This window comes from Vulpes vulpes, chromosome 3 (assembly GCF_048418805.1).
Source record: "Vulpes vulpes isolate BD-2025 chromosome 3, VulVul3, whole genome shotgun sequence".
Taxonomy (NCBI): Eukaryota; Metazoa; Chordata; class Mammalia; order Carnivora; family Canidae; genus Vulpes; species Vulpes vulpes.
Window position 1 is genome coordinate 81,345,206 of NC_132782.1, and position 27,523 is coordinate 81,372,728.

The window sequence follows — 27,523 nt, forward strand, 5'->3', positions numbered from 1 at the left end:
CGAGCGCGGACCCCCGGAGGCCCCGCGCAGGAAGAAAGGCATTTCTGTCTCGCTCTGAACCCGCCTCGGGTTTCGCACTTCCCCTCCCCGGGACAACCCCGACCTTCACCGTGGAGGGACTTTGCAAACACACACGCGCGCGCATGTATTTTTGGAAGAAGGGGAAAAATTCCAAGAGAACCTCTGCTCGGTTAGAAATGAAGTGAAGATTATATTAAGAATGAAAGGCGAGCGGGGCCTGGGCGCACACAGAGGGCCCTTTCATCGCGCCCGGCCGCGCGCCGCGGGCAGCTGCCAACACAAACGCGGGCGGAACAGAACCTGCGGAGCCGCCGGCCGCGCTGCCAGGCCGCCGCCCCCGATGCAGGCTGGCGCCGCGCCCGTTTCCGCTCTGCTGACGCGCGCGAATCGCGGGCGGCGGGGACCCCGGGGCCGGGCGGGGCTGCGGGCCGCGCTGAGGGCGGCGCCCCCCGAGCTCCACCTGCGCGGGGCCCCCGGAGCCGCCCGAGGCTGCCCGAGCGTGGACCTCGGGCCACGCGGCTGCTCCCGCCCTGCCAGCCTCGCTGGGAACCCGCCCCCCTCGGCTCCGGGGCTGCTCGTCCTCACCGCGGGCGCCCCGCCCCCCACCCCCACCCCCACCCCCACCCCACCCCCACCCCCGCATGGGGAGCGGGAGCGCGCAGGGGGCTCAAGGCCGCCTCTTGCCTGAAGCCTGCCTGGGTCATCCCTGCGCTGGACTCCTGCAGGGCTTCCTCGAGGTCCCGTTAGTCCGTTGGGTCTGAGCCTCCGTCAGGGTCTGTGTCCCTCCTGCAGCCCTTTACCCAGGGCGAGCCTCCCCCAGCCCCCAGACATGTTGGTGGGATGAAGAAAGAGCCGACGGGGACAGCCTCGATGGCTCAGCGGTTTAGCGCCACCTTCGGCCCAGGGCGTGATCCTGGAGTCCCGGGATCGAGTCCCACATCGGGCTCCCTGCAGGGAGCCTGCTTCTCCCTCTGCCTGTGTCTCTGCCTCTCTCTCTCTCTCTCTCTGAATAAATAAATAAAATCTTAAAAAAAAAAGAAAAAAGAAATAACCTACGCCTGCTACAGGCCCCTGTCGCGCAGTGCTGGCTCCCAGTGGAAATCCTGCTGGAGGCTGGATGGGCAGTCTGATGGTTTGCCAACTGGGAGCTAACTCCCATTAATGTTGGGAAAGCCATGTAGCCTCACCCAATACATTCTGTTACTTGGAATTGAAAAAGTCTCACCTAATATCTTACCATATCTGAAAAGTAAAGCAGAGCACTTTCACTTGGCATTTATTTGTGCAACCTGCTTTCCTCTCTGGCCTTGAGTAGCCTTATGTTTGACAAGTGCTTGCCATTTACAGAGGACTTGCAGACGTGAGCGCATGAGATCGGAGGTAATCCCCACCACAGGACCGGTGTGGGATAAGCAAACAGGCTTCAGTACTAAGTGCCAAACCCGAAGTCACATAGACATAAAGGATGTCAATGAACTGCAGCCAAGTTGTCTCAGACCAGGGCACCCAGGCTCGCTCCCGCTGTGCTCCTGCCCCCTCCTACTCACCTCACCTAGGACTGACTGCTCCTGAAACCACACTCAGGGTCTCCAAGGCTCTGGTGGCTCTGGTCCTCCGTCTTCCTCTTTGCTGACCTGGGTGTGTGCCCACCTGCCCACCCTTCCTCTGAGCCTGCAGCCTACCATGGGTCCTTTGGCACCTGTGCTTCTGATGCTGTGGGCTAGGATCCTGCACCCCCCTCCCCCAGCTGCTCCCTCTGTGCACAGCCTGCCCTATGCTGCCTCAGATTTGCCTTTTGAATATTTAGGGGGTAAAAGCCAAAGGTTGAGACAGTGGATGAGATTTGGGAATGAAGGCAAGAGAGAGGACACAAGCATGGGGGCAACTAGATTTGCTCCTGTCTGGGATGTCACCACTAGCTAGCCTCAGGAGCATGAGAGGAGAGAGCAGGGAGGGGTGGTCTCAGGGTCCCTGCAGGTACAGTGGGGTACCCTGCTGAAGGTCCCAAGAAGGTGGTGCTGGAGAAGGAGGTCTGGGAGGTTATGAGGTAAAGATGGAGGTGAGGTCTTGAGAATCAATGAGCTTGCTCAAGATGAACTATGCATATGCAGGAGAAGATGACCCAGGACAGAATGCCAACATTTAAGGGACTGGTAAGGGACTGGGAGAAGATGCAGGAGGGGAGGAAGGGAAAGAGGAAGATCAGTGAAGGAGGCAGAGAGAACAAGAGAGTGGTTTGTAAAACTGGCATGAGAAGGAATTTTTTAAAAAGATTTTATTTATTTATTCATGAGAGACACACACAGAGAGGCAGAGACACAGGCAGACGGAGAAGCAGGCTCCATGCAGGGAACCTGACGTGGGTCGATCCTGGGTCTCCAGGATCAGGCCCTGGGCTGAAGGTGACGCTAAACCGCTGAGCCACCCGGGCTGCCCGAGAAGGGATTTTAAGAAAGAAAGGAGTGTTTGAAACTGGTGGAAGATCTCCAAGGTCTGTGGGAACCTTTCCAGAAGTTACATGCTCACCAGTCAATTCAGGGGTTGCTGAAGACCCAGATCAGAGTGGTGTCCTTAGCGTGGTGACAATAATGGGCCAAGGGGCAGGAGCAAGAGCAGACAGTGGAGCTGAAGCCTGGCTAGTTCAAGCTTAACAGACAGGAGGAAGGCACACTGGAAACTACAGGGTAGAACCAAAAGAAAACAAAGGAGTCCTAAATGGAAAGACATCCATGTTCATGGATTGGAAGATTTAATACCGTTAAAATGGCAACATTCCCCAACTTGATCTAGATTCAAATCCATCCCTACCAAAGTTCCCCCCAAAGCTGCTTTTGAGCAGAAATGGATACTAAAACTTGTATAGAAAAGTCCAAAGAACCTGGAATACTTAAAACAAAAATTGAGGCGGGGGGGGGGGGGGGGGCGAACAATGCTGGAGAACTCACAGTTCCTGATTACAAAACTTACCAGAGGGCTACAGTAATCAAGACTGTAATCATGAGGGCAGCCCAGCTGGCTCAGCAGTTTAGCGCCATCTTCAGCCCAGGGTGTGATCCTGGAGACCCAGAATCGAGTCCCATGTTGGGCTTCCTGCATGGAGCCTGTTTGTCCCTCTGCCTGTGTCTCTGCCTTTCTCTCTCTCTCTCCCCCTCTCTCTCTGTGTGTGTCTCTCATGAGTGAATAAATAAAAGCTTAAAAAAAAAAAAGACTGTAATCATGAGAATATAGACTTGTAGATACATAGACTAGTAAAATAGAATCAAGAGTTGAGAAAGAAACCCATATATATGTATGGTCAGTTGATTCTTTAAAAAAGATTTTATTTACTTGAGAGAGAGAGAGAGAGAGAGAGAACATAAGTGGGGAGGGGCAGAGGGAGAGGGAGAGGCAGATTCCCCACTGAGCAGGGAGCCCGATGTGGGGCTCCATACCAAGACCCCGAGATCATGACCTAAGCTAAAGGTGGATGCTTAACGGACTGAGACACCCAGGCGCTCCATGGTCAATTGATTTTTGATAAGGGTGCCAAGACCATTCAATGGGTCTTGAATCATTTATTCTACAAATGGTGCTTGGAAACTGGATATCCATGTGCAAAAGAATGAAGTTGGACTCTTACTTCATACAATGTACAAAAATTAACTCAAAATGGATCAACCTAAATCTAAGAGCTAAAGTTATAAAGTTCTTAAAAGAAAACAAAGGTAGATTTCGTGACCTTGGATTTGGCAATGGTTTCTTGTATATGACATTAATAGCATAAGAAACAACAACAAAAGATAGGTATGTTTGGACTGCATCAAAACTCTTATGTTTCAAAGAACACCACCAAGAAAGTGGAAAGGCAATCTACAGAATGGGAGAACATTTTTGTAAATCATGAATCTGATATGGCACTCGTTTTGGAACATATAAAGAACTCTTACAACTCAGCAATAAAAAGACAAGTGACCCAATTAAAATATGGTCAAAGGATCTAAGTAGACATTTCTTCAAAGAAGATATACAAATGGCTAATAAGCACATGAAAAGATGCTTGACTTCAGTTGTCAGGGAAATGCAAATCAAAACCACAATGAGATGTTATTTCGCACTCACTAGGATGCCTGTATTAAAAAAGATGAAAAAAAAAAGAATAAGTGTTAGCGAGGATGTGGAGAAATCAGCACACACATACGTGGCGGATCGTGCAGTCTCTGTGGAAAACAGTAGGATGGTTCCTCCAAAATTTATACATAGAGTTATCATATGACACAGCAATTTCATTCATAGGTATATACCCCAAAGAAGTGAAAACAGGTGTTCAAATAAAAATATACATGAATTCTTGTAGTAGTAGTAGTATTTATAATAGTCAAGAAGTAGAAACAAACCAAATGTTGACCAGCTAATGAATGGATGAACCAAAAGTGGTGTATCCATACAATGGGATACTATTCAACCAGAAAAAGGGACAAAGTCCTGATACATGCTATGACATGGATGGATGAACATTATGTTTAGCGGAAGAAGCCAGACATGAAAAGACAAATGTTGTTTGATTGCCTTTACACGAAATCTCCAGAATACACAAGTCCATAAAAATAGAAAGTAGACTGGTGGTTGTCAGAGCCTAAGGGGAGGGGGAAATGGGAATGTTTGCAAATGGCTCTTTTTGGGGTGACCAGAATATTGTCAAATTAGAGAGGATAATGGTTGGATGACTTTTGTGATGATGCTAAAAAAATCCAAACCATGAACTGCATACTTTATTTTTTTTTTAAGATTTTATTTATTTATTCATGAGAGACAGTGAGGCAGAGACATAGGTCCTGATGCGGGACTTGATCCCAGGACCCTGGGATCATGATCTGAGCCAAAAGCAGACGCTCAACCACTAAGCCACCCAGGCATCCCTGAACTGCATACTTTAAAAGAGTGAAATTCATGGTATGTGAATCATGTCTCATTTTTTCAACAAAGGAGAAATATATGGAGAGATCCTTTTGTAAAAATTGTGAACTCCCTTGGCTGAGGGGGAGAAGGGACTGGGATTGCGGTGAGGGGTGAGGATTGACTGAATGGTTGACATTTTCAAGAAGTGAGTGAGTGAAATAAAATAAAAGCAGTCTGGCTGTGGCTGAAGAGAGGTTTGGGACTGAAGGAGTGTTCTGGTAGGAAGCAGAGGCTGGGCCGCGTGCAGAGGAAGGAGAGAAGCCTAGGTGGAGTACACAGAGGATGGCTGATGACCAGCATGAGGCCAGGGCCAATCGCACAGACCACAGCTGGCCAAGGGGCATAGCCTTCCAATCCCGAGGACCCAGGGGAGGGGGCGGGATGGACAAAGATCCAGAAGAGGTAGGGGTGAGGAGAAAGGGGGTCCTATGTCATGCCTTATGGTCTTTACTGTCTCTGTAGGGGTTGGAGGCCAGGTCTCTGGGCCCGGAGAGTGGAGTAGGGGTGCTTGGAAGGGAAGGGGGTTCTGAACATCAGGGCGAGGTTAGGAAGGGCCTCGTCATGGAATCGATAAAGGAACCAGTGACGCATGAAAGGCTGCTGAGTAATTCTGAGGTTGGAAATGCACCTTGGTGATTTTCACATCCGTTCCATGGAGCCTGAGTGAGGCTCTTTGTGTGCTGGGGACACTGTACTATTGATGGCTGGTAGCTATCGGCTGTGGCCATGTAGGGGTTGGCCTGCCTGGGTGTCTGCTTTACCACACCCCCCCTCCACCTGTCACCAAGAGGGTAGGTGGTGGGGGGTAGGGGTGCACAGCCCTTGCAAAGGAACATGGTTGATGGTACCCAGGCAAGTGACCCCTGGGCTGGGGAGTCGCTTTATCTTTGGGGTGGGGACTGAATGGTTAGGGCCATGAGAAGAGGTAGCTGACACTGCTGTGGTCTTCAACCTTCCTATCCAATCCCATCCAATTTCCCAGCAACTGGTTGTTGTCCACTGTGGCCTCTAGGGCTCTCCAGATACCCAAGGATGCCATCCCCTGGCTCTATGCTTTCACAAACAGCATAGAGGGAGGTAGTCCCTCATGGTGGAGAAGCAGGGCACCGGGCATGACTTCATCCTTGTGCCCACAGCCCTTCTCTCGGCCAGTGACTGTCCTCAAATCTGGAGCCTGCAGACCTGCCTGGGGTCTGTGCCAGCACAAACCATGGCCCCCCCACTTGCTTTTTGGGTGCTGTCCCCAAGCCTGCCCTCAGCAGCACCTGCCCTGCCCCTTTTAGCAGTCCTTGCACCCACCCTCCCACCCCATGAGCTCACAGTCTTAGTCACAGACAAAAAAGGGTTTTTTATCATGAAGGGTCCTTGGACCAGATTTCCTTGACATGGTAGACCAGTGCAGACCTCATTTCCAAGCACCTATTCTACATTTTCTGACTTGTCCATAAAGGTTTCATAATGAGATCTATGTATTCCTTCAACAAACTGGGGCTCATGTCTGTCAGATGGTGCTGAGGAACGGGGAACCCAAGTCAGGGGAAATATTGTCACTGCCCTTAAGCAGCTCTCACTCCTGGGGCAGTTGGGCCAGACCATAGGATTACTGCAGTGAGGTGGGGACCCAGGCCTAGGCATTGTAGAGGTAGCGCTGTCAGGGAGGTCAGGTGAGGAGGTGAGAGTTAAAGTTTTTTTCTCTCCCCTTTTAGGGTTTCTGCATGTAATTTAAACTATCTTATATGTGTGATTTTGTATAAAGAAAACAATTTCTAAAAACATGAGAAATATTTGGATAATGAAGAGTGAAGTTTCTGTGATTTTATTTGATGGTTTGGGGGCTAGAGAAATTCACTCTTATGCTGAGCAGCTCCTTTTCCAGGCTTGCTGGGACCGCCGATGGTAGCTGGGGACAAATGTGTCTTCACTCCCAGTTCTGCTACTGGAGGCTTGGGAGACTTGGGGGCTTCCACTTGAAAGTCCTATCTTAAACTAAGCTTTGAAAAAGGAGTGGGAGTGCAGTCTGGTTAGAGCAAGCGCAGAGGTGTGTGGCTGGAGGGGGCCAGGCCTTTTGTGCTAAATCAGGGAGTTTGAACTTTAATCTCAAGGGTTACCGGGAGCTACAGGAACATTTAAGCCAGGGCGGGACAGAACTAGCAGGTGGAGGAGGGATGGTGGAACCCAGACTGGACCGGGGACGGGGAGGCTGGCTGGGAAGGTGAAAGAGGTTGGCATCAGATTCAAGCGTGGTAGAGATGAAGAGTTAGGGACGATGCCAAGGACATCAGCCCTGGAGTCACGGGATGAGGCTGCGTGGGAGGAAGAAGAACAGGACCCATGGGTCTGGCTCAGGGGACTGGGCAGGGGACAGGAGCAGCAGCAATTGAGGGAAATGACTATCTCACCTCTGCCAGGGTGTTGAGGCACATTCTCTCTCTGTGGGGTCCTCCTAATACAGACCACACTGGACAAGTCTGAATGCGTTAGCAAAGCCTAGTCCTCAAGTTCAGGCAATGATGCCAGAGTATCCTACTTACCTACCTCACAGTTTACTCCAAAAGGTTCTTAGAAACCAACAAGAGGTTTCCCATCCGGAATTAGGATTCAGATTCAGGTAGTGCATGAGGAGCACCCATTGCTGAGTGAACACCCCTCCTGGCACAGGCCCCATAGGGCGCTACAGAGATATTCGGTGACTTGGGGTTAAGTTTGGGGTTCCTTCTGAGGTCACGTGGCCCCTTTTCCAGAATCCCTCTTTTCTAAACCAGCCATTTGTCTGCAGTCTCCCGGGCTGTTCTTGTTTCCTGGGATTTCTCCAAAAGCAGCCCAAAGCCACACTCAACCCCAAACCCAATCTCTTCTTGGATGTGGATCTTCTGGGTGTGAACGCTTCAGGGCCGTTCCACCTTGATGTGAGTAGTGATGGGAAGGTCAGTGGGAGGGAGCTGGTAAGGGAGCAGGATGAGGAGGTGGAGATCTGGCTGGAGTCCCTCCCCACTTCCAGCTGTGCTTTTGGTTCGAAGGGAATCAAGAATATGTTTATAAGAAAGATAAAACAGTTTTTGGTTCATTACAATATTGGTATCATATTGTATTATCTTTTTTTTAATTTTTTTATTTATTTATGATAGTCACACACAGAGAGAGAGAGAGAGGGGCAGAGACACAGGCAGAGGGAGAAGCAGGCTCCATGCATTGGGAGCCTGACGTGGGATTCGATCCCGGGTCTCCAGGATCGCGCCCTGGGCCAAAGGCAGGCGCCAAACCGCTGCGCCACCCAGGGATCCCTATATTGTATTATCTGCTGACATTTCTTTTTCTAGAATGTTTGCCTCCAAGGCCAAAATCATGAATGCATGTGTACAAATATGCATGTGTACACCTATGCGCGCGCGCACACACACACACACACACACACACACACACACACACACACGGGCATTTTTTTTTTTTTTTGCTTAAGCGATGCTTGGGTTAAGTCAGACTGCTCCTATCGTTACATCATTATGACTGAATTGACCAAAAAGATTAGAGAGGTCAAGGTCAGCTTCTTAACCAGGTGAGGAAGGAAGAGAGAACAGTCTCTCCCTGCAGCCAGCCCGGCCTGTGGGTGTGAGAGAATGAGTGTGGCTAGATGCCCCCACCCCGGAAGGAGAGCCTCAGGGCTCCCCACTGGTGATGGGAGGGTCTGGGTCTCTCAGCTGGACACACACACACAGCTTTCCCAGGTCTGATCTGCCCACATGCTCCTCAAACCTCCTGCTGCTCTCTGCCTAGAGCAGCTCCTGGACATCAAGTGGCTGCCCGCTGCTGCAGCCCCTCCCACCTTGGTGCTTAGCATTGACTGTGTGGGCTGCCCTTTCCTCCTTAAGGCCAGAGCCAGACTACTGTACACGGAAGCTGCCGGATACCCAAGCGCAGGTCCCTTGCTGTCGCCTAGGTGGGCCAGTTTCTCTGGGCCTCCCTGGCTTGCTCTGGGAAGCATACAGTGGGTTATGTCGCCACCTATTGCTGGGTGGGTTTGCTCAGCAAAAGCCAGCCAGGGCCTTCTGGCTTGGTAGAGGGGAAAGAACTCAAATCCTCCAGCACCTGGACATGGGTGGGTAGAGACTGAGGTGAGAGGTTCTAGACCACCTAGTGGAAGTTCACCCAGTCCTAGCTCAGCTCTAGCCACACATCCTGGGGCAAGTCCTTCCTCCCCCGGGCCTCAGCCACCTTCTCTCCAATGAGAATCTAAAAGGCATGGGTGCTGGCAGGTCAGCACAGGGAGGGTTGAAGTAAGGAAAGCAGGGCTCCCAGAGCTGGGGCTGAGTAGGAGGCTGTATGGAGGCCAGAGGTCTTGTTCCAACCAGTTCCACAGTAGCACTGAGGCAGGAAAGGCAGCGGTTACACCCAGGCTCTGATGGGGAAGTGTGCAGCTCTCGGTTAGTTTCTTTTTTGTGGGGGTGGGGGAGTGGGGGGAGGGAAGAGAGAATCTCGGGCAGGCTCCCTGCCCAGCGTGAAGCCCAATGGGGCTCCATCCCACAACCCCAGGACCATGACTTGAAGTGAAATCAAGAGTCAGACACTCAGCTGACTGAACCACCCAAACGCCCCTCTTGGTTAGTTTCTTGACCTCCCTGAGCCATTTTCTTCCTCCCTTGGTAAGTTCACCTCAGAATCACCCCAAGAATGAGGGTCCTGGCCAGCCCCAGAGACAGCAGCTGTCATTAATGGGACCCCACACTGCCCAGGAAGCCGTGGGGAGGCTGACTCCATCACACCTCCTGATGTACACATCTTGTGAGAATGCAAGACAAAGACATACATGAAGGTCAACATGGCTGTCTATGCGAGAGGACATGGGGACGAGAGAGAGGAACAAAACATAGGGGGGGGTCATGCACAGATTGGTGGTGACGTGCCATGACTAGCTCTGTTCTCTGCACCTGCATGCCTCCAAACCCACGTCAGTTGAAGGGTGGCTTACTGAGAGCAAACCACGTGATGTGGCTAGAGGGGGCCAGTGCCACCTGGAAGTCACCTTAGCTGCCATGTGCTGCCCACTGAGGAGCCCTTTCAGAAGTTGTTTTGGAGATTGGCAATATCCAAGCTGGTTTCCTTGTTCATCAGGGGCCATATGTCCCCTTGGCAGAAAGAGAGGATGCTGCTGTCCCACTCAGACACACAAGGTAGGTTCGGAGCAGCCGGCTGGTCTTCCTTCAAAGTCTCACCCAGTGCCACAGGCTGCTGCTGTCTCATAGTCCCAGCCCCAAGCAGATGAAATGCAGCCAGTTCCCTCAGGGCTTGAGGACACTAATAACATGTGGATATGTTGTAAACTGTACAGAAACCTCAATCTCCCAGGGTGTGCTGGCCAGAAGGGCCGCTGCTACGTGTGAAGCACACTCTTCCCGTTCTTTATTTACACACATGAATGTATTCAGACTCCATGTGTTATCCTCCAGGTTCTATCTTGGTCCTCAAAGTCACCAAGTGTCCCCGTGGAAGCGGCACTGTGATCTCTCTTACACTCCCCTTTGAAGGACTCACAGTTGCTTCCAATTTTGCCACATCCTCAACAGTGGCAGACATGCTTTTAGCCCACAAGTACAAGTGGTTTTGAAGGACAGAGTCCTACAAGGGGGACTGCTGGGTTAAACTTTTAATACTTTCAAACGGTCTTCCCAAAAGTCTTCAAGGCAGAGTGACTATCCTCACACACCCACCTCAGGCCACCCCCCCTGCTAAAGCTTTCAACAAGTCTCCTCCAAGGGAAAGCTGGGGAACGATGGCAAGCCAGGAGTGGGGAGTGACGGGGCACCCCACACATGGGTATGCGGGCGTTGCTGGGGTGCAGTCAGGCTGGGGACAGGAGAGAAGCAGTGAGAGCAAAGGCAGATGAGGTCAGTGAAGGCTGAGGAGTGGAGACAACCCAGAGGCACTTATGAAGGCAGGGCTGTGTGGCCACACCAGAGGCGAGGATGAAAGGGCAGCTGGGTGGATGCCCTTGCTGGCTTCGGAGACAGGGCGTGGCAGAGGGGCTGGGTGGGGCACGCACATAGGGTAGGGCAGTGGTTTTGGTCTAGGCCCTCCTGGACCTGGAGGAACTAAGGAATGTTAGACCCCAGGTGATCCCAGGTCCAGATCCTGAGGCCTGGAGCAGACCTGGGAACCATCAGTAAGGTGTTCGTGGCCTCTAGAGAAAAACATGCTTCTAAGGCTACCACTCCGGTACTCTGGATTAAAGGAAACATGGCGGTGGGGTGGGGGGTGGTCAGGAGTCACCCAGGGGGACTGTTCAGCACATGGGACCCTGTAGCACCACCCTGCCCTTCCTCCGCAGGCACAGAGGCAGCACCCAGCCTGCCCCATGAGGATTTGGTTTCTGCTGAGCTGATCCTGTCAGGAAGTGAGGCACCAGAAGGTGTGGCACAGGCCAGGTGCCTCTTGGGTCAGGGAACATGCCCAGCCCTCTAGCCCTCTAGCCTTGTGGTCTGGTGGGGTCACTTCTGAGTGGGTGTTGATCACAGGAACTAATCTGAAATGTTCTGGGTGGTTTTTTTTTTTTTTTTTTTGTTAAAGATTTTATTTATTCATGAGAAACACAGAGAGAGAAATAGAGGCAGAGACACAGGCAGAGGGAGAAGCAGGCTCCATGCAGGGAGCCTGACGTGGGGCTCAATTCTGGGACTCTAGGATCATGCCCTGAACCGAAGGCAGGCACCCAACTGCTGAGCCACCCAGGGATCTCCGCTCTGGGTGTTTTTGAAGGGGGAGGGGGAGGACGGTGGTAATGAGAAGGGTGAAACCAAAGGACTGCCTAAGGAAGTCCTTGGGAGGAAATCAAGAGCTTCCAGCTAGGAAATTCAGGGAAGAGATAAAGAGGGCAATGACCACTGGATTCGACTGCCAGGAGGTTGGGGTGAGATGGCAAGATGGCAAGGAAGGCAGCAGGCTGGGGAAAAACTGGGGGCCACAGTGGAGAGAGCCAGTGTCGACAATACCCTTGAAGAAGGGTGGCCAGGAACGCAGACCAAGGGTCAGGGAGGGTGAAGAGGGAGGACACAGGGTCCATAAAAGGATCCTATGGCCATGTGGATGCTGCAGGAAGGCCTGAAAAAGCTGTGGAGTAAAGACGGTAAGGGTCAGGGGTCGGGAGCAGAACCCAGGAGAGGGCACTTTCGGCCTCAGCCTGTGGGGTAGGCACTGGCCTGTCTGCTAGGAGTCAGGATCCAGCCCTGGGGGAGCCAAGTGCTAGAGGATTGGTAGCTCCAAGATTTGTCCTGGATTCATCCCATAGCAGCAGTTCCCCACAGAAGGGAGGATACAAGGGAGCCCCAACCCCAATGCTCAGGCATTTCCTTATTGGGTACATTGGAAACAACTGCTCTGGCTCTAGAAAAGAAACCCAGTTCTGGCTCCTGCTGATCCAACTGGTCTTAATGAATGGCTGTCCCTCTACCCCATGTACTGACTTTACAAGTTTAGTTGAATTAACACAATTAATTTATATTGGATCTTGCAAGGACAGGAAAAGGTTTTATTTATTTACAACAGAAACATGTGTAACATAATTCTCTCTCTAAAACAGAAAACCCTATAAAATAAACAAAGCAATCTCTATTTGTATTTACCCAGGGACATTAACAGCCGGAAAGGGGGCTGGGACTGGGAGAAAAGCCAAGGACTAATTCCATTTAAAAAAAGAAAAAAAAAATTGCCTTTAAAAAAATAGCATTTTTCTACTTGTCAGTAGCTACACTTTCCCCTACTCTGTGTATGAAAACGTGAAACAGAAAACAGCACCTGTGAAAACACATTTCAGCAGCGTCAGTCAGAGATGAGGCAACGGCCCAGGGCTGTGGAATTCCAGCTCCAACTGACAGGCGTGTCCCCACAACAGCATGCACTAGGGAGTTCTTTCCAGAAAGCCCCCTAGCCCCACTGACAGAGAACTCCAGCAGCCTGGCCGCTCTTGTCTGTAGTTTAGCTGAAGAATCTAGGATCAAACACAGCAGTTAGAAACATACCAGGACACAGCTGCCCAATGTAGAGCAATCATAATCTGGATGTTCCATATGTGGCTGCAGCCACTGGTTAGAGCACCAGAGCCAGCCCTGGGTCTGCAATGATGACCCTAGGAGGGTTCGGGGGACAGATCCCATGGTTGTGCAGCCCCTACTGGGTGGGTTCTGGGTTAACATGGTGGCCCTGAAACTTCAAATCAAGAATACAGGACAGTCTCAGAAGATCAGAACAGAAAGGATCCTAAGATCATCCAGCTCAACTTCATTTTTCAGAGGAGGCCTTAAAAGACTAATTTTTGAATGCAGGTAGAGCTTTACTCATTGGATTTCTCAACGGTTCCCCAAGGAGTGACACTTCCTTAGCCATATACAGATGGGAAAAAAGCTGATAGAGAAGCAGCTGCTTTTTAACCAGCTACCACAAACACCTGTCGCACACACTGGGGTGGCACAACCCACTTGGAATGCAACCAAACCAGGAGCCGGGACAAACCTTTCACGGGCAGCTCCATGGTACACCTGGCATCACACTGCCAGACAGACAACACACACACTGATGTGGAGAAATGGTGTGGTAGTTTATCCAGCACCAGGGGACTACAGTTCAATTCTTGAGTACCACCACACCTCCACTCTGTGCTCCTTCGTTTCCTCATCTTTACAATGTGCACAACAATACCTCCCAAAACTGCTGCAAGGTGAGTGTGAAGGTCATCTGAAGGAGGGCACCTGATGGACGCTACAGTAACAACCTACTGATGGTTCTGCAGTCTCTGCCTGCCTAGCACCCCTCCTCCCTGATTCCCTGGAGCCAAACACTGGTCCTAGAGCCACAAAATGCTGGTACACGAAGGGCTGGGAGGCTGGTGGGCATTCCCAGCACTGGGGAATGCAGATGATGTGCGAGTACAAACACTTCATTCCTTTCAGGCAGAACAGCAGTTTCTGAGAGGAGGAGAAACTTGCCTGTGCCATTCCTCTCAATGCCCAGGCTCTGCCCCCCTGCACCACCCCCCACCCCCAGCAGCAGCAGGAGGTGGGTACAGTCCAGGGCAGGAGGAGGAAGGTTAATAAGGCTTCCTCCTCAAGCTGTGTACGTTGCTTCTCATTTAAATCTACAGAATGCTTTTTGTCGCTATAAATACTATGGCACTCCAGTGGTTAAGCCTTTGTTGGCTGGCCTTTATTACAAAGTACAGAAAAATATGGTGCCAGTAAAATTCAACTTATAAATCTTAAAGTCACCACTCCGATGGAACTCATTTTTAGTGGGATAAATAAAACACAAAAATAGAAGTACTATAATAAAATAAGCAGGCCATGGAGGTACAGAATGATACAGGTTTTTAACATGAAGTAACGCAAAGATCTCTCTGAGGGGCCATTTAAGGAGAGGGAACTCCATGAACAGGCAGGAGAAGGGCTTTCCAGGCTATAGGAATACTGACACAAAGGCCAGGAGTCAGAAACATGATTAGAGCAAATGAGAAACCTCAGAAAGCCAGTGTGGCTTGGGTGGAGTGCACAAGGGGAGGAAAGGTAGACCACGACACTGGAGTGGCAGCAAGGTGCCAAGTCACTGGGGCCACAGAAGCATCAGGCAGGACTTTTAGGTTTTACTTTGAGCACATTGGGAAGCCATCAGAGGTTCTGAGCAGAGAAACAACTTTTTAAGAAAAGAAAGGTTATTCTAGCTGTTTTGTGGGGAAGAGATGGTAGGGGCATAAGAACAGCCCTGGGGAGAGAGCAGTCCCTTCTCACCTGGGCTCTCAGCCTGTTCTGTCCAACACACCAAAGTGGCAGCTGCGAGGCAGTGCCAGGTTCCTGGTATAGGCCTTTGGAGACTGGCAGCTTCACTCTCTGTTGGGCAGCATCTCACATCCCATTTATTCCTCCATGAACCCAAGCTGCCATGCAAGTGCAACCATTCTAAGGCCATTGCACTGGACAGGTCACATGTGGGCTCCAGTCAACAGTCCACTCCTATGCCTGACTAGAATGAGGCCCCCTGCCCATGGCCACCGATGTGGGAAGCATTTGCTGTACTCTCCTAGGCATCTAGACAAGGAGAGGATGGGGGGATGACCACACAGGACACATGAGGGCAGAAACATCAAAAGCACTTTCCTGTCCAAACCCAAGCAAAGTCCTGGAGAAATAGCATGCTGGAAATAATATCTTAAGGATCTCTGATGCAATCACACTGAGAAATGTCCATCCCTGGGGCCAAAGCCAATTTGATAATCCCTCTGATCACTTGCAACTTCCACCCAGCTCAGGGCCCAGCAGGACTTGCAATGTTCAGGCCAGAACCTACTGGTGAATCAAGACAGAGCTCAAGCCCCAGAGTCAGTCAGGGGAGAGGGAGACTCATCGGAGCACCCATGGAGCATATCTAGTCATTCCACTACTAATGCTGTTAGTTATACAAACAAGCAAGAATCATTCTATCGTTAAAGTGAAGGAGTTAATTTACCCGGTATAGATGTGAGCCCTTTGTTCTAGGTATCAGAGGTGGCATTTTAAGTCCATAAACAGAAATTTTGGTACAAAATATTATATACTTTATTTAAAATAAAATCTTAGAAAAAAAAATCTATATCCAAGTGGAGCTCGAACCCACAACCCTGCAACCAAGAGTTGCACACTACTGACCAAGCCAGTCAGGCACTTTAGTACAACTATTTAGATATTTGAATACAAAATAAAGATCTAGATCCCTACTTCAAGGTAAGGATGGAAATAAACTACCAATAGTTTTAAAACTCTAAACATAAAAAAGAACTCTAAAACTACTAGAAGGACACAGATGTTTCTTGTAAGTTGTGAGAAATGTAAATAAACAATAAGCAAATGAGGAGATACTTCCCAAGTAATCAAGGAAACACAAAATTCAAACACGAGAAAGGTTGGATGAGGCCCCTCCCACAGGTAACTGCACTTCCTGAGCTCTAGTCCACAGGAACAGGACCACCTGTGGACCGGTGCCTGGAGCCTGGATAAAGCTGGCCACCTTAGCCCACCTGGCTAGGGAGCCCTTCCTATCCACAAGTCCACAAGGTTGTGTTCAGGCTCATTGTACCCCTCTTCACGGGGGTCTCGGGCTCTCCATTTGCTTTCTTCTCAAGTCCAAAAGTCCCCTGAACTCTTCCTTCTCAGGCATCAAGCTGCCTATTAACCTGGGAGGAGGAGTAAATTTAGTTCCCTTTTACTTCAAACTCTCCTCAGTTTCAAGGTCTTTCATTACACAATGTCCTGGAGATGAGCTTTCTCTGGGAAGGAACCATTCTTTGTGCACAAGAACCTCTACTGCTCTCCCAAAGCAGCCAATTAAAAATGCACAATATTTCTATCCCTGCCACATCAAAGATTCAATATTATAGAAACCATAACAGCAGGTCAAAGGGTAAAAAAAAAAAAAGCTTATCTTTGTGACAGGAAGGCATTTGATACCAGTTCCTCCTGATAAAAGCTTTTAATAAAAACATTTTCTTAACATGGTAAAAAGACTATCTCAACCAAAAGTCTGCATCACACTTAAGAGCTAAGAGTGGCTGGTCCATCACAGCCATGAGAGACGTGGATGTGCAGCACTGTCACCCAGCACTAGCCTACATGCTTAGATGGGCTCTGGGTAAAATAAGAAATGTACCTGGTAGAAATCTTTGGATACAATGATCATATACCTAGAATATCCAGGGAAGCAACTGACCAACTAATGTAACTTACTGACAGAATTATCAAAAAAACTAAAAAACTCACAAAGGTGTTTGGTTACACAGAAATAGGCAATATTTATAGAAAGGACACTTGACTCTGTAAACATGTGAAAAGATGTTTAGGGACAGGCTAATACTAATAACAAGATTTCCTCTCAGATGTACCGAACTGGCAAAGATTAAACTAACAGTATAAATGATAGAAAAGCTATGGGACATAAGCTCTCAAATGCTACCAGAGGGTCTGTAAATTGGTACAGCCATTTAGGAGATCAATTCAGCAATACCCAGTTCAGCTGAAGAAATACAGATCACAACTCAAGAACACATTTACTAAGTGTCACAGAAACTCAGGTGTGGGGGCCATAAGTACAGTACACCTCCTGTTACTATTAAGAATTTTATAATACTCTCCTAGGATGGAATGCAACTCACCATTTTTAAAAAAATGAGATGGTAGTTGAGTGCTAACTTGGTGATCACCCAATGTATTTAAGTTTTATTTAACTCATCTCTATGCCCAATGTGGGGCTTGAACTCATGACGCCAAGATCAAGAGTCACATGCTGTTCCAACTGAGCTAGCCAGGCACTCCCCCAAAATGTACTTAAACACATTATAGTACAAAATATAGGATTCTATTTGTAGGGATTCTATTTGCATATACACCCACAAATATTTACAAAAATATTCTCAAATATTCACAAAAAACCCTTTAGGAAGGATACATATAAAAACATCAACAGTGGTTATCTGTCAGTGGGAGGGGTGAGCTTGGGGACTGGGAGCTTTTACTTCAACTCTCCTCCACCTTTTTTTTTTTTTTTTTTAACTGTAAGCATGTAGCATTTTTATAATTTAAATACTGACAAAAAGTTGTGGGGTAGGGTGGGTAGAGGAAACTGAACCTAGAATGCTGATAACTGTCAGGGGGATAATGCATACGTGGGCAGATCAGCACGCCATCTTTTCCTACCTTCAGGTTTGAAAACCTCCATAAGAAAAAGCTTAATAATAATCAAGTAAAAAAACAAAAACAGGTTTCAATCTAGTCCATGTTCTGTGAAATGACTTTAGACATAAATCCTATGATCAATGTTCCCTCAGCGAGTAGACATTCCCAAGAGCACTGATGGTAGAGACAACTGCCAAGATCAGACATTGGGATTTTAGGAGGTTCAGTTAGTTGAATTTTCAGATTGCAACCAATAAAAAGTAATACTTTAGCATAAATTAACAGGTATCAAAATGGAAAAGTTCACATTTTGCAAATCCAATTCCCATAGGATACTGAGGTGTAGACAGAGAAAAAGGTCATCAGGTCTCCACGGCTCAAGGAAAGATAAGCCGAGACCTACAAAGACAAAAGCAGCCAGACTTAGGCAGAGAACACAGACCAAGTTCCAATAGGCAGTCTCCTGCTGAATATATGAATACTGAACAAGTGGCTTCCGAGGAGAGTATACCCAGACCTGGGGAAAAGGCAGCCAATGTGAAATACAAACTCCAGCAAGGATATGATTGGTGTCCACAATAATTGCACATAATAGCGAGTAGTAATCAAAGAAGAGTGTGAAAGTGTAACAGAGAAGCCCAAGAAGTGATGTAATCCTGGAAGCCTGAGCCGGAGGCTGCAGAGCCCAGGATGTTGATGCTGGAGAGCAGAGTACAAAGCCCTGGGGCCGAGCAGGGTGAACAGCGTTCCCACGGAGTCAGATGCCAGCCCCGCCCCGTCTCCCAACCTTGTCCATGGCACATCCCTCTAGGGCCACGACAGGGAACCAGAGTGAACAGTCAGCCTCAAGTGGCATCTGTGAGAAACGTTTGCAACAGTGGGTCTTTGAAAAAATGGATGAAAGCTGTGGGTCCTTCTTCAAAATCCCAGAAAATGCACAAACATTGTAAATAAAGGAGTAGATTCATAGACCCTCTCTACAGCCATTTTCTTAACTGGTTCTCTTTCTTAAAACACATTATTCAGGGATGCCTGGGTGGCTCAGCGGCTGAGTGTCTGCCTTTGGCTCAGGGCGTGATCCCAGATCTTGGGATCAAGTCCCACACCGGGCTCCCTGCATGGAGCCTGCTTCTCCCTCTGCCTGTGTCTGTCTCTCTCATGAATAAATAAATAAAATCTTTAAAAAAAAAAAAAACCCCACATTATTCAGCCAATCGGAAGAAACTAGTCTGGCTATCTCAAGTAATTCCAGCAGAAGGAGAAGAATTTTAGAAGGAGCCCTAGCCCATTCATACTCTGCTATGTGATGTTCTGGCCTGTTTGATCCATCCCTCCTGCTCCTGTCACCCTGCTAGGCAGTGGTTCAAAGCAGACACTCAATGCTGGGCCCTCTTTATCTGCCCCTCCCCAACTCGGCCCAGGTTCTCTGGCTCCACATTGACCCTATCACTGTCCAAGGTTGGCCTCCTCCAGTGGTCCTCTGGCTCAGCGACCTGCCCCTTCCCTTGGCTACATCCCTATACTTCTTACTGCTGGCATGAGACGGGGCCATTCAGTGGTGTTCCCTACCTGCTGGGAACCCTGTCAAGCTCTCTGAGTGGTCCCCCAAGCCTAGCTTTTCTAGGCTTAAACAGAACCAGAGAGCACCCCAGAGCCCTCCCCTCTGTGGGGGTGGCTAGGACCCAGAGCACAGCCCTGCTGTACTTCTCCAATGACAACTGTCAGAGCTTGTGACTGTCAGTTGAAGGCAGCAGGGCATATGGTCAAATAGATAAAAAGTGCCACCCAACTGCCAGCTTCATTTCAAGACAAGATTTGTATTTAAAGATGCAAGGGAAGCCCAGAGGGGTTAATGGACTTGGCTAGGGTCACAGCAAGGCAGGAAGATGGAGAAGCCACATTTTCCATTTCTTAACCCTGTTATGAATGGTGAAGGGCACTTCCATAATCACGGATTTTGAAAATTAGTAAAAGGAACCTAGTTGTCTCCTGAAATTTAATTAAGTAGCACTCACAGATACCTTATCCACAAAAAACACAGAATCCACTGAAGTGAACCTTGGGAGGAGGCAGGTTTGGAGCCCATTACACCTGCCAAGAGAGGATGTGAAGAGAAGTGAAGGGCCAAGAAGACTCTGCCAGGGGAAGTGCCTTCTCAGGAAGGGGATAATGAAAAGGTGCTAGCCTAAGTGGAGTTATTTATAGTTACACAACAAAGGGATGACTTCAATGATACCTCCTGAGCTGGGAGAAAAGGCATTTCACAGATATTCAAAAGATCAAGGGACTGTGTCTAACAGTTTGCCTGGAAAATGACATGGCCCTCATCTGACAACAAGAGAATGCCTGGCTGGCCCAGTTACCCTTGAGAAAATACAACTACATTTTGAGGGGAAAAAAAAGTAGAGATTCAGAGAAAGAAAATCTGAAGAACTAATAATATGTAAAATTACCAAAATACTTAAAAAAAAGATTTTATTTATTTATTCCTGAGAGACAGAGAGACACACACAGAGAGAGAGGCAAAGAGAGAGGCAGAGAGAGAAGCAGGCTCCATGCAGAGAGCCTGATATGGGACTCGATCCTGGGACTCTGGGATCATGTCCTGGGCCAAAGGCAAATGCCAAACTGCTGAGCCACCCAGGCATCCCCCAAAATACCTTTAAACAAGTTATTGTTTGTTCAGGACTCAGAAGTGTCTTACTGGAGGCATGAAATACCTATCTACTCAAGAGCAGATTTGAGAATTTCTTCTTAATCTCTTTGGGAAGAGGGGGATCAAATAGATTCGTCATCTAGATCCAGTCACATACTGTGGGGAAAGGATGATTTGCTCCTAGGGTTTTCCTGGCAACTCACCAACCTGGCCTGGACACAGAAGACTATTTTGGAACAAGAGAACCCTTGACCCCAGAGGACACCTTCAGCTTCAGTGCTGGCACCAAGCTCTGTGGGGCCTGCTGCTTTAGTGCTCACTTCAGGCCAATTCTCTGAACCAGGGCTAAATCTCAGAACTTCAGCTAATAAGAACATACTCTCTGTAGCATGGACTTTATTCCCACTGAAGCCTCCCAGGAGCTGTTCTGGCTTCCTGGAAAACATTTAAACTGTTTTCTTTCTTTTCTTTCTTTCTTTTCTTTCTTTTTTGAGAGAGACAGAGAGAGCACGGGCATGTACAAGTAGGGGCAGGAGCAGAGGGAGAGGGACAAGTAAACTTCACGCTATGTGTGGAGCCTGACTTGGGGCTCCATCTCCTGACTCCTAGAGATCATGACCTGAGCTGAAATCAAGAGTTGGACACTTAACTGACTAAGCCACTTAGGTGCCCCAACAAAACATTAAAAAAAAAAAAAAAAAAGAAAAGAAAAAAGCCTGTTAACTCTTTCCCTGAGGCTGCCCATGCAAAATAGCTCAATCATCTTAATTCTACAGCTCAAAGGCTTCAGCTTAAGAATGGAAAGCAGACAAAAAGAAGAAATTCCTAAACATCTAAGAGAGGGAGAAAAATCCAGGGGCACCCAGTGGTAACACTCCAAATGAAAAAAGCTGAATGAATATACTTAAAGCTTCAGATATCATCTGGGGTTTAGATTTAGATTTCGGGTCCAATGAAAATGGTCGCAGTTGTTTATACATAAGTACAAAGACCTCCACAGGGAAAGGGTCTTATTCTCTGAGCTTCATTCCTTCCCAAATCTGCGAAGTGGAAACGATAATTTCTCCCTCAGAAACACTGGGAAGATTAATTGGTTTGTAAGTATTATGAAGCACTACAGACATAGAATAATGCTCAGACCCTAGAAGAACTGCTGAAAAGCCTTTACCCTGAGCACTTCTGCTCACTCAGTTACAGACCTTGGCTTACTCTCTCAGGTCAAACATAAGCATAATATAAATTCCAAAAACCATACAGAAGCAGTGACACACATAACTATATACATACTTAAAACAGCTGGAAGAACATATTTGAGCTTATATAACATTTAATTAACATCCTTCACATAGAAAGGGATTCTTACAAATCAATAATAAAAAAGACCCAAGAGAAAAACAGGCAAAGGAGATCAATAGGCAGTTCCGCATAAAGAATATCGATGGCCAATAAAAGCACAAAAAGCTGCTCAACTTCACTAGAAATTTGGGATATACAGATTAAGATGACAGAGCACTTGTATCCACTATTTCAGGGGGGAAAATCCACCTGAGGAAAAATTGGAGAAGCTGCAAAGCCCCTTCCAGTATTTAAGGATCCTAAAGCATTTGTTGGCTTCCACCCACTCAGCCTTAAGGAGAAGGAGTGGGTACCCTGCCCAGGTGTAAGGACTGCCCAATTTTTCAACTGCTACCTTCTTACATGTGAATAAGTAACCAAGAAAACACCAACTATTTGTGGAAAGTCTGCAACATGGAAAAGTGAAAAGTCAAAGCAAATAGGCAGAAAAATAAACATTTCAGAGAACAAGAGAAAATGTACAAGAATGGTCCTTATCTCTTAGAGATACATAGGGAAATGGGAAATCCTGTGGATGAAATGATAGCATTACTGGGATCTGTTTAAAATTAACCCAACAGTGCTAGGGGTTGGGAGGAAATGTGTGGGTCAGAGATGGAAACGCTGGCTTTATGGTATAACTGTTAAAACTAACTGCTGAATACATGGAAGAATCCTATTCACTCTACTTGTCTAAGTTTGAGACTTTTCATAATACAAAGTAATGGGGGGGGGGGCAGTGGGATACTATGAAAAAAGGAAATTTGGAAAGATCTTCTGGTTTCAAAAATTTGCTGAAATGAATAAAGCCAACAAGGGAGAGTTGGAAAATGAGGTATGTTTTTCTGGAGGGTGAGAGAGGTGGAGAGAAAATGTTAAAGAGACATAAAAGACATAGAGAATCCCTGCAGAAGGTCCAACACCCAATGAACAGGAGTCCCAGATCAAGAGGAGAGGGCAAAAAAGGGAGGAAAATGTAATTAAAGAAATCTGGGATTGCTCAGCTCTCAAGAAAACTGAACCTCTAGAATTAAGGTGCCTATATAAAGACTAAGCATCTGGGGGCACCTGGACACGCTGTGAAATTTTAGAGAAGGTAAAAACAAAGAAGTATACTTTTGCCAACATCTGGAGTTGATGGTGAGGAGCTCTGAGAGGGGAGAGGGGTACTGTTAGAACAGCTGTTCGGGACAGGGCACCGGTGGGGGCGGGGAGCTGTGAGGGCTAGGTGTGGAAGGAGGCACAATCTGAGAGCAGAGATCTTTTAAGTGGGATCAGGCGGGCAACCTAATTAGGGGGCAAATCCTAATAGGGGTATAGTTTCTTTCTTTCTTTTTTTAAAGCTTTTATTTATTTATTAATGAGAGACACACACAGAGAGAGGCAGAGACACAGGCAGAGGGAGAAGCAGGCTCCCTGCAGGGAGCCTGATGTGAGATTCGATCCCAGGACCCCAGGATCACCACCTGAGCCACCCAGGTGCCCTGGAGGGGATAATTTCTAATGAGGAAGGGAGCTTTTGACTAGGGGTAGCTCTAAGTGGGCAGGGGGTTGTTTTCATTCTAAAATATATATGCAACTATATGTAATCAAGTGTGAGTTGGACATTTATAAGGAAGTGAAAATTTTATCTCTTATATATCCAATTATTGGATGTTACTTGAGAATATCAGAACAAGGAAGTAAACCAAGAAAAGAGATCCAATAAATAATGGATTCAACCCAGGAGAAAAAAGAAATCCCAGAAGGGCAGTTATGCAGCAAGCCTATGGGATACTCTATACAGACTGTTACATAAAACGGGAGATTTCTAAGGGGGAGGTTCCTGAGAAGAAAGGAGAGTCACAGACTAAATGCTAGAACACAATTTCTGAAGAGGTAATGATAAAGGCTAATAGTTCAAAAAACAAAAACAAATGCAGTTTGAAATGGTAGAAAAAAACAAAAGCTCTTAAGAAAAAGCACAGCACTGGCTTTTCAATTAGTAATATTCTCAGCATACAAGTGGAGTATAGGAAATACTGTCTTTAGCTTATGAAATCAGAAACACCACTGTATTATTTTCATTACAATATTCTAACAAAGGGTAATAACAGTGACAGAACTATAAAGGAGCAAAAAAATGATATTGTATCATGTCACAACAGAAGTCGACCAATACAAGTCCAAAACTGACAAAAATCAAGAAATTGCAATGTAAACAGAACATTTAGCTCTTTGGGATGCAGAATATTTAGTTATGCAGAAGAATCCCCAAGAGAAACAGAAGTTAAAATCAGTTTCCTCTGGTAAATGCTTTTGCTTGTTTGTTTTTTAACTTGGTGGTTTGGGACAAAGGTCTGACTCTGCCTCTTTCACTTACTAGCTACACTACCTTGGCAAGTTAGCCTCATTTATGAATGGAGAGGACACCTATGTTATAGAGATGCTGAATTAATCCACATAAAACATGTAAGAGGATGCCTGGCATGTAAAATACGTTTAATACTTTGATCAAAATTAAACTAAGAAAAAAATGAATAAATGGAAGCAACATTACCAAAAACAATCTGGAAGAAAAAGAAGACATCAGAAGCCAACAACATTAAGACTATGCCTAGATAAGATGGCCACGAAGGGGAGTCCCCTCAGTCTATCCAACCTACCAGTTAACCTTGTAAACTAGGTTCTACCTCCTTTAGGAAGCCTTCCCCATCACTCCTGGTATGCACCAGGATCATCTTGGAACTCCCAGTTATGCGCTCCCCCAAGCTTCTCTTCTCTAGAACAGTTTTAGTCCCTTCTACCATTGCCCACAGGTCACCCTGTAGAGCATTTGGCATTATGGTCCTCCTTCTCTGGCTAAATTCCCACCTAGCACTAGAATTCTCTTGACAGAAAGCACCCTCCCAGCGATTCCAGATGGGAGGCCTCATGCTCCTGCCTCCTTTCCATCCCTGCTTCTGCGTTTACCTCCAGGCTGTCTTTGCCTCTCCAATTCCTGCCACCTGCCAGACTTTGCCCTTCAAATGCTCCCTCCCCCTGCCCTCCTTTAGAGCCTGCTTAGCATGAGCTGGCTGGATCACATCTTGCCCTCCTCTGATACCTACAGAGCACAGCCAACACTCCAAAGAAGACTGAAATGCTGGGGCAATACCTGATCCACGGCTCACCTCAGCTCTGAATTCCTTGTCTTTTCCCCACCCCTCACATCTGGGTCCAATGCTGCTGCTTCCCTCGCCTGCCTGCCTGCCAGAGCTTCTCTCTGATCAGGAGGCTCCCCCACATACCACTCCTCTTGTGTGCCCTAGGAGTCCACGGACCACTCCGGCCTCTCCAGGAGAGCATGCTCTGCAGACCAGAGCAGCAGGAGCGGGACTGGACTTCTCACATGCCACCAGCACCCACCATAGTGCTTGAGAACAGTCCATGTTCAAGAGGTCCTTGGAGCAGGAGTGAGGAATGAAAAAGGGCCGCCGGTGGCCTCTTCTTTGGCAGCTATGCCTCTCATTTGGTCCAATTTGAACCAACACCATTGCTCTGCAGCCAGGCCTCTCCCACTTCATTTCCCTCTGTGCTTTTTCTAAAGCTAAGCACAAGACTTCATAGGTCATTCCCACTAAAGTACTTTAAGGATGGCAACTACCAAAGGTAGAATAGCAGTTGGAAGGACCAGGAAGGTCACCTCATCACAGTCACCCACCTCTAAAGGGCCTCTGGCGGCTCTGACTAGATAGACCCTAACGGAAACACCCCAGAGCTCCTAAGACCACTCATATTTCCTCAGAAGAGTGGAAAAGCCTGGCCCAGGAGCAGATGCTCACTACAAAGCATTCTTTAAAAAAAAAAAAAATCAGCCAAAAGTAGTACCTTTTCTTTTTTTAGATTTTTTAAATTTATGAGAGAGAGCGAGAGAAAAAGAGAGACAGAGACAGGCAGAGGGAGAAGCAGGCTCCATGCTGGGAGCCTGATGTGGGAATTGATCCCAGGTCTCCAGGATCAGGCCCTGGGCTGAAGGTGGCGCTAAACCGCTGAGCCACCTGGGGTGCCCAGTAGTACCTTTTCTCTGTGTGCTCCCCATATTGGAGGAACTTAATGACATGTAAGGTAAGACAATCAGTACATCTTTCATGTGAAGCCAAATTTTCTTTCCCTGTTAGAGGTCTGCTACACTGGTCCAGCCCTTTGTAAATGACAGGATAAAGTCACTTATTTTATGTCAACCATTTAAATAGCTGAAAATAGCTATAGTGCTCACTTTACATCTCTTTTCCAGACACAATAAAGTATGCAAGGGTCGCAGATGCTAGCATATTAGGACAGGAAGAGCACACTCAAACTCTAACTGAAGACCCAGAAACAGAATGAAGAAAAATGTTAGAACACCACTCCAAGTGTCTCCAGCCATGTTGGCAGTGGTTATAAAAGCTCTCTGGTGCCCTTGATGAAACCACTAGGACTGTGGATAGAGCTATGGGAGGTCTTAACCAAGTAGGTAGTTAGGAAACATTTAATAAAGTTTGAAGATAGCAAATACAAACACCGAATTACTGCCTTCACTGCACTGTGAACCACAGGGAAGACAGCTTCAAAACAGTTTATCAAACACTAGCTTGGGGTTTACTGTGAACCTTTTAGGTCTTCCAATGTGCATGAGTCAAAAGACTGACTTCCAGCCTGACTTCTTAGCTCATCCCAAGAATACACCCATCCAGGAGTATGTGTGTTTGATATGCCCTCTGAAAATCCAAACTAAGGAAAAAGATGGTGCTGTGGAAGTCATAATGTGTTTGCTCCCTTGCACTGCTGAGTTGCTGGCAGAGCAGAAACTGCAAGAGATTCCTCATTTGATCTACTGGCTCCACTAGAGTGAGATGAAAGGTCCCAAAGGGAGAGAACAGTGAGTGTTGCAATAGCTAAATACCCTTGCTGGGCACCTTCCCTTCTATCTGCCCATTCTCTTCATCCCCTTGATCTCTGGGACAAACAGCTTCCTTCTTCACAGTCATTGCCCCCTCCCCTGCCCCCACTCTGTGGCGCTGGGAAGGGGTGCACCTCATGGGCCTCTACATACTCCAAACAGACCAGAGTCTTGCTTTGGGATTTTTCAAACTGGAGCCCTGGCTCATGCAGGAAGAAGAGCTAGGTGTGGGGTAAGGAAGAGCTGGCTCTCAAATAGAAAGGCTGTGGAAGGGACCCCTGGGCATTCTTTATGGTGGGAGAACATGTGGCAGAGGGGACACAAGGTCCTTGAGGCCGTCAGAACATTAGGTCTCCACCTGCCCAAGTACTGGCTGTTCGACCAGTCCAATTCTGTGAGCTCCCCAAATCCCTCCAGTGAATCTTTTTTAGCTGCTACTAGCTGAGGACAGGTTTCAGTCACTGGCGAGAATAGGCATCCTCACAGCCAATATGAGAGCCAGCCTGGAGGCTATGGTTTCAAAGAGGCTGGTCTAGCACTTCAGCTGTTTTACACTTGATCCAACCAACATTTACTGAGTGCCTGCCAATCATGTGCCGGGCATAGTTCCAGAGGCTATAAAATACAAAGACCAAAAAAGATATGGTCTCTGATCTCAAAAAATGTAGTCTGCTCTAAGGAGCTTCAGGAATACAACTGAGAAAACACTTATCCCACCAGAAGTATCAATATCTTGCAAGACAAGATGAAGATAGACCACTAGGATTTAACATCTTGGAAAAGAAGAACAGATTTTGTCAAGACTAGGTTGTCAAAAGAATCTGAAAACTTGGGACATTTTAAGTGACTAAGTCACAAGTACAGCAAAAGGAGAGCATGACAGAAGGACCCAGAGGCCAAAATATGTTATAATCTCAACAGTGGTGGAAAAGGGACAAGAATGGCCATTTTAGACCTAAACACCTGGGACTTAGGAATATGTGGGAAACTACCTAAAAA

The 27,523-nt window shown here is 47.6% G+C and overlaps 1 protein-coding gene across 3 annotated transcripts in view; it reads right to left on the reverse strand.

The window, feature by feature from the left end:
- Positions 1–12,451: 12,451 nt before the first annotated feature.
- FKBP6 (FKBP prolyl isomerase family member 6 (inactive)) overlaps positions 12,452–27,523 on the reverse strand; it is a 32,160-nt gene continuing 17,088 nt past the window's right edge. For all 3 annotated transcript variants that reach the window (XM_072751503.1, XM_026019485.2, XM_072751504.1), the window contains exon 9: positions 12,452–12,931. The gene's annotated coding sequence lies outside the window, so the exon portion shown is untranslated. The remainder of the gene's footprint in view (positions 12,932–27,523) is intronic.